Consider the following 16,942-nt stretch of genomic DNA (forward strand, 5'->3'; position numbering starts at 1 on the left):
ACGTCGTGACATCATAACTTTTGAACTAAGATAAATAAAAAAAAGTCTGTTGAGTTATTTCTGTGCAGCTTGGTCCAAAGATCATGTGATCAAAGTTTGGACAAAATTGGTGAAAATTTGAAGGAGAAGTAGTGAAAAAATTGAATATTGTACTTTTCAAAATGGCCGCTACTGTAATGGGTGGAGTCTTAATTTAAGACGTTGAATGGAATCAGCATGAAGAGAGGAATCACAACAAGAAAGTTCACAACAAGGTTACAATATGCCTGGGATATGTGGTGCTGTTAGATGTTTTAACAGTCATCAGAGAAACCCCGAACTACAATTTTATTCGATCCCAAAGGAGTTAGATCGGCGGAATTGTTGGCTTCAGTCAGAAGGGACCACACCACTGGCAGCCAAACAGCAATGCACAACATTAATAACTAGTGTCATTTACATAACATTATAATGAGAACACTATTGTAATAAAACGTTGTGAATTCTCTGTTGTTGGTTCAGCGTGTTGTTGTGGGAAGAGCGCGTATACTGGAGTTAAACATTCTGATTAGCACATAACACAAGCTTCACTTGTGTATTCGCATGATTTTGTGCAGATAAAAGTCGTAATATTAAATTTATGTAGCCTATAAATATCTGATTAATCTCATATAGGATGCGTTTCGTTGAGGTTAATAACCCGCAGAGCTTTATTGTACTGATTCAGTACAATACTGATGATCATCTTCCTCTCAAACAGCAACGCAAAACATTAATAACTATGATTAGGGCTGTCTTATTCATAACATTATAATTGTACACACTATTGTAATAAAACGTTGTGAATTCTTTGGGCTTATAGTTGCTGTGTTTCGGCATGGTTGGGAAACACTGATGTAGACTAATGTTTTGTCCTTGGGCAAATGTGGAGGATTTCAGTTTCTTATAATGCCAAAGGTTCAGATGAGGTTCTGTCAATCACTTCTTTGTTATAAACACATCAGCTGGAAATGGGGCGGGGCTTCTACAGGTGTTTTAAAGCTTGAAGTAGGGCAAAAGTGTATAAAAGCCAGTCACAGACAGAGAAGATTACCAGTCATTTGGTGAAAATTCATTGCATCTCTGAAGGTACATGTAAGTCTTATTCATTTCAGTAATGCTATAAGTTAAATCTCAGTAGTCTCATAGGTAGTGAAGACCTAAATTCAATTCAAAACTAATTGATCTTAAAAACACTTTATGGATTGTATTAATACTTGTATGAATCTATTTTCTTTGTCTTTAGTCTGTAAGACAAAAAAGTACCAGTGTACATTTACATCTGTAGATGTTGTTCTGTAAGGATTTATTATATACTGTGTTTATGTATGTGTCGTGTCTGTATTCCTGCAGCATAAACAGTTGAGCATTGTACTAACAATAGGATTGATAAAATGTATACTTTGAATGCAATGTAAGTCATTTGGATAAAAGCCTCAAATTACAAATTTCTTACAATACAGAAAAATCAATAACAAGATGGAATTTGTTTAGGTTTAATCAAGTATTAATCAAACAGAGCTAACTTTTATTAAAGCAATGTAATATCTTTGTATTATTATTGTAATTTCCTCTTTTTAACAGCACACACAAAAACAACAACAACAACAACAAATTCTAGACAGATTTCAAAATGCCTCCTCCAGCGGTTCCACATGGCATGTGCCTAAAAGTCATGGATGACCGCAACATGAAGGGTGGCATGGGCTCTGAAACAAATCCTTTGAAGTTCATGAATCGGGACTACAACTTTTTACAAGACTACTGTCTCAAAACAAGACAGAGATTTGTGGATGAGTTTTTCCCGCCGGACCCTCGTTCCATTGGCGAAGGGCTGCTGAAGCCAGAAGTCATGGCCCGAGTGGAGTGGATAAGACCAACGGTATGTAATCTACTTCCTTGAGGCTTCATCTTTAACGTGTTCTGATAATATTGCACACTTAATTAGAAGTGTAAAACTGTACAACTTTTGTTGAAAGCTAAAAGATGTGACTGTGACAATCTAAATGCTTGGAAGAATTTAAAAGACACTACCTAAAACCACTATCAATCACATCCCTTTCACAGAATGCATCAATTGATCAAATGCCAAATACTGAAAGTATGACTTACTTTCTTTCAGAAATTGTGTCCAGATGCAGCTGAATTTATCGTAGAGTCAGTGTCTAGGTTTGACTACGCCCAAGGGAATATAGGTATGTCTGGGTAACCACAAAACAATATTCTTTTTCTTCCCTCTGAGCATCACACTAGGTGGTGCTATAATAAGTGCATTCATCTTTTACATTCTTCCCCCCTTTAAATCCTTAAGCCCCAGAATCATACATCTGATTTTGTTTGCCCACAGGAAAATTTTTCTGCCATTTTGAATTTTCTGGAAAACCTATTTTTTTGGTTTGATTTGCAAATTTGGCATGCATCATCTCAAGGCCCTCATGACAAAATGCTATTGAATGAAACAGAATTTTATATTGCACTTACAATATGGTTTATATAATTAATTTACAAAGAAATGTTATTTTAACTTTCATTTATCCCAATAAAATATACTGCTGTCTAATAAAAGTGAAGAGGCAATATTATTTGTCTTTTATAAAATACAGAATAACACATCTGACACACTTAAAGACTCATGTTATATTTGAAAAGATGCATGGCAACATCCCTGTATCCTTTAGTCTGAGCCATTAGTGCCTGATGATTGCCTCTTGCAGCTATATTTAGGTTTTAAATTCTGCTGAAAACAAAGTAAATACCTTCTCTAGCAAAACTAGAAAAAATCAGAAATGAGTTGTGGACTATGAAAGATATCAAAATCACTGTGCCAATTACTGTTTTTTTTCCTCAGGAAACTGCTGGTTTCTGGCCTCTGTTGGGGCTCTAACATTTCAAAGCAAATTTTTATATAAGGTCATCCCAGACGGACAATCATTCAGCCGCAATTATACTGGTTTATTTCACTTTAGGGTAAGTTCCTCTTTTTTTCGTGCCATAATTTCCTATATTCATTTTGATTATATTATCCAGAATCGAAACCCCAAGAAATAGTTCTTCTTCTTTTTTTTTTTTTTTTTTGTCTATTAATGTAATAGTTGTTCACTTAGTGTTCTGCTTATTTAAACTTATAGTTCTGGCGTTTCGGAAATTGGTATGATGTTGTGATTGATGACAAACTGCCAACAATTGACCGGCACCTGATTTTTGTGCAATCAAAAACATATAATGAGTTCTGGCCAGCCTTGTTGGAGAAAGCGTATGCCAAGTAAGTGCCTGTACATCTTTTAGTGACTTTATGTGAAAATATAATTTCAATTTTAAGCAGCAATAGTGCTGTTGTATGCAATATAAGCACGGCTGTAATTCAACCTGTGATTTGTGTGCAGTAATAGTCCTCAAAGTTATGTCTATTACATTGCGGCATACTGTTTAGAGTTTGAATGACCGGTACAGGGTGTGCGGCTCCTACGCTGACATGCATGCTGGCCGGGTATCTGAGGCCCTCATGGACTTCACCGGTGGAGTTCATATGCACTACGATCTGAAAACGGCTCCGATCGATTTATGGGAGATAATGTACCGTGCTTTCCAGTCAGAAGTCCTTATGGGCTGTGAAACTCCACAAGGGGTGAGCAAAAAAAAAAAAAGAACAGAAAAAAAACCTCTATATAGATACTGTGGTAATGCCAAGAACATAAATTGCAGAAATATTTTTGAAGAGAATGTGGTTATATAGAATAATTAGTTACATTTAACTACAGACACAAAGAAAGGACTGAAACAGACACATATTTCAGTGACATCTATAAGGCAGTAGGGACATTTTAATGTGTGGGATTAAAAAAAAATCACTTGCAGCACCTTTTAAGCAATGACTTTTACACCACACCATCTGTCTTCTGATAATTTGTCTGTGCTTTCACAGAAAAAGAATGAGGAACGATTACCAAATGGCATAATTCTGGGCCACGCTTACACTGTGACAAAGGTTTACCAGGTAAGACTGCCCAAAATCAAATCTCAGCATGCATCAGATTCATATAAGGTCTCAAGGTAAATATTTCAGGGACAAAAGGGCCAACCAACACCCACGCTTTAGATATTTATACATGATTTAGCCTTTTTGCACAAATCTTGGTGTTTGTTCTGCTCATTGCTTGAAGTGGAAAAAAAAGTGCCGGAGGGGGAGGTTCCCGCTTCAAATCGCGTGCCGGGGTTGGGGCGGTCAGAGTACCAGCAACATGTGAGAGCTACCGTTACGCAAGAAAAGCGAGGGTAGCCTACACTACAAATTAAAATATAGAAGTTCCAGCCTACTTTGAGCACTGGTTATGCCAAGACAGTAGTGAGAAATGGAAACTTTGATTGGTCTGTATTAAAAATCAAATCAGGGGTGTTAAAACTTTTTGATGTCAAAATCCCCTTGCAAGGCACCCCCTTCTTAAAATATAACAGCAGCTATAAATTCATGTATGATCCATTTATACTGTGTGAGGAAAAGGACCTTAACCACAGGTTGCTTCAGGGAGACTTTTTTTTTTTTAATTTTACAAGCTTGTTCCTGTTAGAAAGTGTGTGGGAACTTGATGGGGAAAAATCATTGACTTACTGAACGTGACAAATAATGAAATATAAACATGCATTTTACTTCAAAATTCTTGTAAATTACAAAATAAAGCAACTAAAGAGGAAAGCTGCTGGTAATATTAGAAAGATTTGCTACATGTTTATACTACTATATATATAAAATCATGCTCCACAGCAGTGTTAATTTCGTTAACGAAATCTATGACGAAAAATGTTCGTTGACGACCTTTTTTTCCATGACTAGACGATGAGAGACGTTTATTATAATGTCTATGGTCAAAACTGACTGCATCCACGCCTGCAAATCCCGCTAAATTAGTGCTATTCTCGACAATAAAAGTGGGGATTTTGCACTTATACCAGCTTGAAGAACAAATAGAGTATAGACACAGACTGCATAGAGATTTAAGATTAAAACTCTTCGATACAAAAACATACCCTTCTGTGAGTTAGTTTTTAATGTTGATCATTTTATACCAGCAAGAATGCAATGTTTCCCGAATATTGATTTTATACAACAGTTCAACAAACAAAAGGGTAATATTAAGTGATGTACATTTGAAACAGTATTGTCAGTATTTTTGCTCAATTTTGCATCGAAAGCCACAGCAGAACTGCAGCACACAAGCTGTGTTTCGTGAATGAATTTGCGGCTTTGAACGAATCGTCAATGATTCAATGACCCATTCATAAATACAGCCGCTTGCTTTGATACTGGCCCTGTCCCAAATGGCACCCTAAACACTCACGGCCTTCCTACGACTCCCCACTTTCGTGACGTAACGTCGCTTTGACTGTCGGGAAGCCATTGTAAGTCCACAAGACCGAAAGTGCACAGAAGTGTGCCATTTGGGACAGGGCCACTGAAAGAATGGATGACTGGATGATTCACTCATTAAAACAGTGACTTACCGCCAGCTGCTGGCCGTTTTTAATGTAATATTTAAAAGTATCGCTTCATATTTATCATCATTGTATTTATTGATTTTTTTTTTATTATTATTTACAGCATTATTTATTTTTATAAAGGTACTACATATAAAATGGCTATCAAAATTAATGTTGGTAACTGTAGTTAGACTAAAAGTAATGACAATCTTGACAAAAATGCGATGACTTTTCGTCGGCAAAACCTAGATTAAAATATGAAAGACAAAAATGACTAAAATGTGACTAAGACTAAAGAGCATTTTTGTCTGAAGATAAAGACTAAGACTAAATCAAAAATGGCTGCCAAAATTAACACTGCTCCACAGGTCATGAGTGGTGGATATCCAGTTAAGCTGGTGAGATTGTTCAACCCATGGGGAGAAAAGAGTGGAATGGAGACTGGAGTGACAAGTAAGAACTGATTTTATTTAACCACACATTTTAGAAATTCAGAGTCTCTTTTAGTTTTAGTCTGTTTAATTTTCCGATATGCAACAAATTTTATTCTCTAGGGCAAAACCCTTGAGATGCACAATCTCGTTTTCAAGGGTGTCCTAATACACAATATACAAAACAAAAAAAGCACAAACAACAACAACAATGACCTCATTCAAAGCAACAAACAAACCACAAGATAATTAATACACAAGATTAGCAAAACATTAATAAACACAACCAATAAATGACAACAAACAAATGTTTGTAACGAGTGCAGTGTACTTGAATCTAAAGAGAGATGCATGACGCAGAATGACTATGTAACACGAGTTTTAATAAACACAGAAAACAAGTGAACACTAAACATGGCTCTTTTATTATGAATCGACAAGGTAATAACAGTAAACATGATAATGCATCATCCAGAGGACATCAAATGATCCTTGTGGCAGAGTGAAAAAAGGTTTGTAGATCTCTCAAATACTGGTAAAAACTGTTCATTTCTAACTGTTAAGTGGACCCAACAGTGAGCCCTGAGGTACGCCTCTTTCTTGAAAAAAACAGATCAATTCCCCCTTGAATAACACATTGTTTTCTATTATGTAAAGAAGAATTACACCGCAATAAAGCATTTTGAGAAAGACCAACTGCATAAAGCTCATCTAATAATAAGTAATTATCGACTAAATCAAAAGCCTTCTTGAGATCAATAAAAATAGCCCCTGTAAGGCTGCCAATATCTAATGCTGAAAATACATAATTTGAGAATATGGCACCAAATACTGTTGAAGATAATGGGGGTAATTAAAATGTACACATTTAAAAAATAATTGCAACCAGTTATGATACCTTCTAATATTGAGTGGAAACCATTTGAGTAAATCATACATAATACAATGACAGGTATCAATTGAACAACCAATAACAGATCTGCACAGATTATTATAAGCTGTAGTAAGAGGCAAAAGATTAGTTTAGATGCATTCTGATAAACAACATCGCATATATATATAAAAAAAGTAATTTTATGTTGTAAAGCAAGTTTTTTTTTTTTGAACAATAAATAAATGTAAAACAGTTTTTAGATTAATATAACTGTCATGTGTATGTTCTGTTATATAAATAAGAATTAAACCACAAAGCATTTTGAGAAAGACCAACTGCATGAAGCTCATCTAACGATAAGTAATTATCAACTAAATCAAAAGCCTTCTTGAGATTGATGAAAAATAGTCCCTGTAAGGCTGCCAATCATTTGTCAATTTTAGAAGAGCAGAAGTTGTTAAATAATTAGGCCTAAATCCAGGTTGGAAAGGTGATAAAATATTATTAAAATATCTTATTTTTTGGTACTTTGATAACAAATTATAAATTAATTGTTCAAATACTTTAGCAATAACACAAATTATCGACATTGGTCTATAATTTTGTGGATCAAGAATGTCACCTTCTTTATAAATTGGAGTAATATGAGAATACTTTCAGATAGCTGGTAGCTCACATGAGGATATGAGAAGCAAAATCTAAGCGCAATCCAGGTCCAGTACCATTATTAAGACTGAGCTGATCAATAACATTCAAAACTTTATTTTAGTAAAAGAAAAAAGAAAGAAAAAACTGACAGAGTAGATTTATTAAAGCTATTCAAAAAAGAATGAGCAGATGTTAGATTAGAATAGACAGCAGAAAAAAAAATTACCAAATACTTCAGCAATATATGGAATCATGAATTATGTCACACAATAGCAGTTTAACATCATAGCAGATGACTAACTACTACCAGAACAACTGGCAGTAAAAACAACATTGTTCTATTTTTTTGCAGTTCTCAATGAACAAAAAAGAAATTTTATGATTATTGCACAGTGAAAATTATTCTTTTTTCTGATGTTTGTTTTACATAATTCTTTCAGATCACCCTTGTGGAACACAGTGAGTGATGAGGACCGCAAACAACATATTCTGGACGATAATGGAGAGTTCTGGTGAGTATGAACCATGTTTAAAAACAACCATAACATGTAAAACATGAATTACATTTTGTCTTGGATTTACTTAGGAAGAGGTTTTTTTTTGTTGTTGTTTTTTTTTGCAGGATGTCAATGAAAGATTTCCTTAGAACATTTGACAACATGGATATCTTCTGTTCCTATCCTGATTTTCTGGAAGGAAAGTCTGCATCTCGCTGGATTACCATGTACAGCAATGGCAGCTGGGTTATTGGGAGTACAGCTGGAGGCTGCATGAAACATCCAGGTGCTTTTCATTAATAATAAAGTCATCAGTGCAAATCTGCTTCTAACAATCATGTCCTGTAATTGTAGACACCTTCTGTACCAACCCCCAGTTTTGGCTGAAGATTAATGAGATGGATAAGGCCTGTGAGCAGGGCCAGAGCAATGTTCTGGTGTCCCTCATACAGAAACCTGACAAGAGAAACAGACGCCTTGCTGCACACCATGGCATCGGCTTCTGCGTGTTTGCGGTCAGTATTAACAAAAAAATGCAAAGGCAGTAAATATGCTTGTACAATGATGCCTTTAGTGTAACCTTTTTTTATTTTGAACTTTTACAGGTTCCACCTGAGGCAAGTAAAATATACTCACAGTTTCTGTTGTTAATCACATTGGTTTAAAATGTAATAAGTTTTTCAGGTTGTATTAATACATATTACATAAGTTACCACCTTTCTGACACATGTTCAGTGAAACTTGTTTTGGTTTCATTATCCTTTAGATGAGATCTGAGGGAAAGTTTGGATCAAGCTTTTTCCATAGCAGAACGCTTGTAGCAACAAGCGGGGACTTTCAGGATGCAAGACAGGTGATGAGCTTCTTCAGGCTGGAGCCAGGACAGTATCTCATTGTACCGTCTACTTACTACCCCAATGAGCACGGAGAATTCATCCTGTCCATTCTGTGAAAAAATGAGATCCACATTCAGTAAGTTGCATGAAGGACTGAGAGATTAATGACTTTACATTATTCAACATTTAAGTAATTATTTATGCTTGGAATAAGATTAAACATTTACAGTGACCCATACTGAAAAACTGACTAATTTATACACTAAAATGATAACAATCATGTGCGTTATTACACAGGTTTTTTTTTTTCTTTTTAAATATGTGTTTTTGACTCAGAAAGGACACAGAAAGGACTGAGAAAGATTTTCTTGTGGATCTTGTGGGCGAGTCTGAGGTAATAATACACAGAATCATTCTGTAAGATTTTTTTAGTATTCTCTTGAGTTTGTCAGTATGTGCAATCAGAGAATTAGTCACTGAAATATTGCTTCTTTCAACATAGCTCTGCAATTGCAACTAAATCCTATGTCTTGTTTTTGTTAATTCTCCTGAGATGGGAATGAAATTTAATTCTACAAATAAAGTTAGATACAACTTCAGAATTTATTACATAAACAACCTTCTATGCATGCTGAATATTACACGATTGTTTATACTTTAAAATATTAATTCTAAAATATTTTTTTTAATCAAATAAATATAATGTTACATAAATTAAACTAACATTTTAACACTCAATTTAAGATTTGAGAATCGATATTAATTAATATCTGATATTATCTTAAAATTGTAAAAGGTAGATTGTAATATCAGACCTTTATTTTCAGCTTTAGGAATGGGAACTGTTTTTTAGTAGTTGCAAATGAAACAGTCTTCTCTTTCCTTATTCTTTTTATGTTTAGGTCGAATACACTGAACAAATGGATGAAGCATTGACAAAAACTTTGTTTCGACAATATTCTGATCAGGTAAAAATGAAAGCTAATATATTATCAAAAAATTAAATTTGATCCAAAATGACTCGCGAAATTTAGGCGGAGGGCAGGAAGTGAAATTTAGAATGGACAAGATGGAGAAAAGTCCGTACTGTGCTGGTTTAGAAAGGTATAAACAGAAAAATCACAACATATGTTGGACGTGATCTTTATGTAATGAAGAGAAGTGATTTTTCTGCTGAATTGAAAGACTTGCCTGCCATCGAGGTGGTAGATATAGAGAATGTGAAGCTGCCGTCACGCCGTGTTCAGTAGTCTGGTTTGTTTATATCGCGCTGCCTTTCTGCTAGTGATGTTAGGGCAGTATTTTGATTTTCTGTTGTGATTGTGAAAAATGTCGCCATTGTAGGTCATTCATGCTGAATCGAGAATTGCAATAGGAGCTCACATCATCGTTCAGGGAAAAAAAACCGGACAGCCTTTTCTACGTGTAAAAACACTCAAGGGAACTAGGTTGAGGGGGTTACGAGAAGACGCCGTATAGCAAATCTAATAATGTCACTGATTAATCACACTGCCTATCGCTCTAAAAAAATAATCACATTGCTGATTGTTTTGAAAGCTTTGTATTTTTTTTTTGGTTTAATAATTAGCATTACATTTGCGAGTATGACTTTCACTCGGCTTGTGAATGAGCATAACTTGCACGCAGCCACTTCAAAACTGTTCACAAGCTTCTGTGGGTTTGATTTTGGTTGTCATTTGTTGAAATAAATACAAAAAAATACAGTGTGTCAGTGTCTGTCCGCTGAATGTGGCCCTCTGATTCTCCCCCGTGGCCACATGGGAAAGTGAATATTTACAAAGACAACATTAAAACTACAGTTACACTCACACCCTTCCAACAAAGAAATGGATCGACTTCTGTAAGCTTGTTGAACATTTTTTTATTTGGACATTTTCTATATGATGGCTGAAGCAGCAGCGCGTGACAATATTTTCACGGTAAGCAGATCAACATTGTGAACGTAATTCTACAAAACTTAAGTGAAAACACCAAATGATAATGCAATGGGATAAAATAGCTTCTCTTCCCTGCAAACGATACCATGAAGAATGTAAATATTTAACAAAGTCAAAAACTAAAAGGTAAGCAGGTATCGATATTATTTTCAGTAGACGCAAAATGCTATTAAAGGATTAGTTCACTTCTGAATTCAAATTTCATGATAATTTAGCAGTGCAGATGCTGCCTGCTAAGTGTATTACTGCCCTCCACAGGTCAAAGTTTGAACTAAATGGACTACTTGCACTGAGCCTTGTGACGCACATCCGGTTAGAGATAATTACGGCTCAGTTTTTTCCAGTTGTATATATTTTCAATGTGCTGTTACCACATAGCTAACTAAATGCCTTTTTAAATTCCAGACATATTCAGAAACAGGAGAAGAGATATTCTCATGATTACCATGTACTGACTTTTCCAAACTCAACGGAACTTTAAGCTTTAATCCAACATAAGCCGTGATTTTTTCACCACAGGGTGTCAGCGCGCTACTAGTGATCGCGACGCTGCAGTGTGAGACATGATGAATAAGATCAGAATAAACATAATATTTTAGTCACTATTCTGTGCCATTTTTTCACTGACAATCATTTGTATGTAATTGACACATTTATGCATAAAATCCTAATATTCAAAGTAGTTGCACTGTCATTGCATTATTCTTTAAAATTAATTAAATATTTAACATCGTCAGATTTATTTATGGCAGTTATCACATTCATTTAACTATTTCAAACACTGAAATAAAAGAGCACCAACACAAGCAATACTGCTCGTATGGAAATTAACCATAGTTACTACACTCTTACTATAGTAAAACCATGGTTCGCCTTCATAAGTATTTGATTAATTATAATTATTATATGAAAGGTAAGTTATACTGCTGTTTACGCTTTTTTTGGCGAAAGGTTTCAGGCTTGCCTTCCAGGGGCTTTGCGTAATAAATAGAATGCAGAATTAGTTGTGCAAGTAGTCCATTGTCATGTACAGTATGCAAGTAGGGAGAACTGCAGGCTGGAGCAATTGGTGTGGCTAAAGGTTCGGGCATGCTGAAAGGTAGGGGCGTTGGGGGTCTTTATGATTGGTCGACACAGCTGTCTGTCAGGGTGTGGGGGTAGGGTTAGGGGTAGTTTCAGTTGTACCGATTCACCTTTCGGAACGCCTCCTTTCGGCACGCCCATTACTCCAGGCTGCAGCTACCCCTGTCTCACAATATGCTAGTCTAGTGCAAGTATATAAGAATTAGTGCAAACTTTGACCTGTGGAGGGCAGTAATACACTTAGCAGCATCTACACTGCTGGAATTCTACAAGAAGAAGAAGAGAGCTAGTGCAAGACGAGCATTTGTGGTTAAAACGTATATAATTTTTCATTTTTTTTTTAGAAAATGACTGATCGTTTCACTAGATAAGACCCTTATTCCTCGTCTGTGATCGCGAAGAGCCCTTTGAAGCTGCGCTGTAACTGCAATTTAGACCTTCAACCTAGTGAACCCCACTGAAGTCCACTATACAGAGAAAAACCCTGGAATGTTTTCCTCAAAAGCCTTAATTTCTTTTCGACTGAAGAAAGAAAGACATGAACATCTTGGATGACATGGGGATGAGTAAATTATCAGAAAATTTTAATTCAGAAGTGAACTAATCCTTTAAAGGTTATAAAATGATAAAAGTTACGTAAACGCTAAAAGCTCCTTGTGGTTTCTTGGTTTGATTGATTTGAGCAACCATAAATGACGCAAAACATAGGATTTTGAGTTTGTGATTCCTATATAGAAAATCACTTCCTGCCCTCCTGCTCTATTTCGCGCCACAGCAATGACGTCATGTGCAAACAACCTATTAAACTACAGCTGCTAGAAGCTTCAAACTTTTGAATGTCTTCCTCGGAAACAGTACAAGGTTGTTGATGCTGAGAAACTTCAACAGCTTCTTCAGGAAAACCTGCTTAGAGGTGAGTGCTTTAAAATCATTCTATGTGAAATAGCTAGTTTAGGAATCTTAAATTGTCATAAATCTCACACATGTGACATACCTTTTAGGGAATATAAACACTGAAGGATTTGGCCTGGATTCCTGCAGAAGTATAATTGCCATGTCAGATGTATCCTTTTTTTCCCTTCAACAAATTATTAAAAAATAATTTGTTGAATGATGAAATTTGATTTATCCTCATGGTTCAGCTTATATTTGCAGTCTTACCGAAGAAAAGTGTTTTACCTCTAGAAATATTCCCTGACTGTAACAATACAAATAGTTCTCTGTCAGTGGAAGACTTCGTGGATCAGAATTTCTTCGTCTGTGGAACCGCATTATGACGTACAAGGTGTGTGGATTTGAGTCTGCAATTTAGCTATGAATTTTTATTGTATTAAGACAAGAAATATAGCTATGTATTGCGTTTTATTAAGACGGTTACTTTTTTTTTTTTTTTTACAGAACATCTTCTACAGCATGGATTCTTCCAAAGATGGCGTTCTGTCTTTGAATGAACTGCAAAACGCATTAGTGAAAACAGGTTGAGGCTATTTTAGTTTATACTGTGCTGTAGTAAAACATTGTGTAAATATCACTGCTGGTGGGAACTGTTACTTCCAGCATATAGCTGCCGAGTGACCCATAAAATTGAATGCAGAGATATTGTTATATATATAAAGTTTTCATCACACATTGTATAGATAGATATTTATCTATAGATACTTATATCATGGTTCTTGTACCCTAGGCATGCATCTAAATGAAGACATCCTGAATCTCATGTTTGTGCGGTATGGTGGTGCTTCAGAACAGATCTCTCTGGAGGGCTTCATTTGCCTTGTCATGCGTTTGAACTGCATGGCTAGTGAGTAAAACTGCTAGACAGAAAAGCAGTTTCATTTTCTCTCTCTCTCATTTTCTTATACGGAAGGCTGGAGCCTATCCCAGCGTCCTAGGCTGAAGGCAGGGAAAAGCACCCTCCAGGTGGCCAGTACATCACAGGGCTCTCAAACAATCACATTCACACTCTCACTGTAACATCTATGGGCCATTTGTGGAAACCCACACAGAACATATGAACTCCACACAGAAAATTACCCGCAGAGCCACCGTGCTGCCCTAATTTGATGTTCAGGACTGTAAAATAAAATGAAAATAAATAAATAAATGTAAATAAATTAATTAATTAATGTAAAATAAGTTTAGGGTAAGCTACCAAGGGTTGTCACACAAACTGGTAAACAAAATTTTTTCATGCTCCTGAAATACCATGAGCTACACACCCTGGGTATTATTATTATTATTAGGGGTTCAAGCGCGTAGCACTGAAACCCTATTGTAATTGTTAAAATTTCCAAGGATCAGCATTCTCCCCTAAAAGTGATCGGGCAGACCAAACCGTAAGTCATAGAGATTTGGTAGTACTCGCACTGTCTACAAAGTCAGCAAGGCTCACCCTGATCGGCCTGACGGGGGTGCTACAGCAGTGAAAAGTACATAAAGGCTCATAGCTCCTGAAGGCATAGGCTCAAGTGTCTTATATAGTTGGAATCCTTGGCTCAAAACGGACAACATGCATGCATTAGATTCGTTTGTTGAAATTTTTGGGTATTTTGGATTTTTTGAAAAACCTACTTTTGCAAACTAGTCCTAGGTTTTGGCCCAATCGGAACGAAACGAGTGCAGCAAGATTCTCCGGAGTCTGATTGTTAATAATTATCAAAAAAAAGTTGAAATTTCGATTCACGGTCCCTAAGGGCTGCCAAAACGTTTGAAGTGGGTGGAGCCACTTTTACTAAAATGGCTATACCTCGTGAAAGGAAGAAGATATTTTCACCAGACTCAGCACATCTATGTACATCTACGTGAAAAAGGACGGGGCGACTGGACACTTGGTGGCACTATAACTTAAAATTGGCATGCAGTGTCTTTGTCCGAGGTGCCATGATTGTCTATAAGGACATTGATGTATCTCAAAAACATGTCCGCCATCGGCCAATGAAGTTAGCAGCTATCAGACAAGGTTAACGGACGCCGATCGGAACAAAACTTGCTGGGACTGTTTGACTCACGGCCCTAGAGGCCTGTGAAAAGTTCACAAGAAATCAGCCACCGGGGGCGCCTTCACATTTTTCACGTACGGAACGGTTTATGTATCGTGCCATTTTTCGCACACAACATTTGTACCACATGTCAAACTTTGCCTATAGGACTGCCTCTGTCCATCGAAATGTTTGTTAAATACTGGAGATTATTTAGAAAACCAACTTTGGCGAACTAGTCCTAGTTTTTTGGTCAACCTCGATAAAACCACTGTGGCACAATTCTCGGTACTCCCTAGGTCAATAGTTATCAAAAAAATGTTGAACTTCGGCCTTTGTATAGCTATAGCAGGGTCATTTAAAAAACAGACATTGCCTACTCTACCCAAAAGCCTATCATTCCTAAATGAAAAACTTCGCATCATTACATGAGCACATGCGGCACATGATTTTAAAGAAGCATGCATTCATTTATGGAGATCGCCCCATAGGTGGGGCTGTTAAAAAGGTGTAACCATATATTTCCTATGGGAAATTGCCTGTATTTGCTCTAAATGGTCTTTTCCATCTATGATCTAAGTGGTTACATGCTTGCTGAATAAAACATAATACCTTTTTACACATGTGCTTAAAGGCCTTAAAGCGCTTGAACCCCGATAATTACTGCTCGCAGCTATATTTATTATTATTATTGATTTATTAGATTTTAACAGCATTTATTCTCTTCATCAGGCATATTCCAGAGACTCTGTGAAAATGGGAAGATATCTCTTAATGAGAGTGAGGTAATCCTGATGTAAACATTTACATTTTTTTTTCCATATCTCCAACCACATACAAGTGTTTGAAATTTGAAAATCTGCTTGATTTTCTTTGTTATTTTTGGTCATTCAAAGTATATACATTCACAACCTATTTCTGTGTATCTGTGTTTTAGTGGATAGGACTCACCATGTACTCATGAGGCGAAAGTCTGCTTGCCAGGAGGTTTGCCAACAAATGCTTTTCTTCTTCATCCTTTTATCCCTCTAAGAATTAAAATGCTTTTCTTTTTTTTTTCTTAAAATTATCATTTGATATACAAATTTCACATCAAACTGTGTAATAATGTTGTTATAACTGTTTAATAACTGTTTGTTTGAGAAGTATTTCATGTAATGTATGTATTTCTCATTGTATACACTTGGAATCACTGTTGGTGAAAAGAAATGCTTTCAAGCTGATGCTATTTTGATTAGCTTATTTTTAAAATTGTCAGAAAGATTCTAAAGTAATAATATTTCTCAACACAACATCTTATAAGGGGCCTTTAGGTCTATGATACTTGGAGAGATCTATCCATTAGCAGTCACATTCATAGTCATACATCTAAACAACAGTTGCTTTGGCTCCCGCATACAGGGTTGTTAGACGCTGACATGCCAGGGAAGACTGTTATGGTGTCGGTTTAGGAGTGTTGCTTGTCTGATATCAGCCACATTGATAAGGACATGTAAAGGTTTATATTCTGTTTTTAGATACAATCTAATTGATTTTTAAAACACTTTGTACTAATGAATACTAATGTATTTAATTACTGTCTGTAGTATGTAATGTACGCAAAATTAAGTATTTTGCATGTATATTTACGGTAAGATGGTGTACGATTCACTTTTGCCTCATATAACCAGATGAATATGTATTTTTTTTCTCCTGACACTCCACAAAAGAGCTCAAAGCCTTATATAGGCTATCTCAGTTTTAATTTTTTGACTTCTTCCTTCCATAAATATATTTACCTTGGAAAGATAACTCTTGATGAGAGTGAGGTAATCTGATATAAACATTTTAATAAAGATTTTTGCTTGATTTTCTTTGCTGTTTGTTTTTCAGTCGTAGTTCATAAATTTACAACCTATTTTTGTGATATCTGTGTTAGTGAGGGAACATGAGGGATGAAGGAACGTCTGCTCGCCACAAGGTTTGCCAATAAAGAAGCAGTGTAAAAAGAAATCTTTTGATTGTGATATACTTAAAAGTAAACAGCATATAAATTAAATCAATGAAATGTCAAATTAAATAGGCCCTACCTAAATAGGTACATAGCGCTTGAGCGGGCCCTGTGCATGCAACAAACACCTTTTTTCCAGCACCCGGAACTGAACGGG

At 35.9% G+C, this 16,942-nt stretch overlaps 1 pseudogene; it reads left to right on the forward strand.

Annotated features, from left to right (window-relative positions):
- Window positions 1-655: 655 nt before the first annotated feature.
- Window positions 656-16,643, forward strand: LOC127498134 (calpain-1 catalytic subunit-like; annotated as a pseudogene).
- The last annotated feature ends 299 nt before the right edge of the window (window positions 16,644-16,942 follow it).

Source organism: Ctenopharyngodon idella, chromosome 17, assembly GCF_019924925.1.
Source record: "Ctenopharyngodon idella isolate HZGC_01 chromosome 17, HZGC01, whole genome shotgun sequence".
Classification (NCBI taxonomy): domain Eukaryota; kingdom Metazoa; phylum Chordata; class Actinopteri; order Cypriniformes; family Xenocyprididae; genus Ctenopharyngodon; species Ctenopharyngodon idella.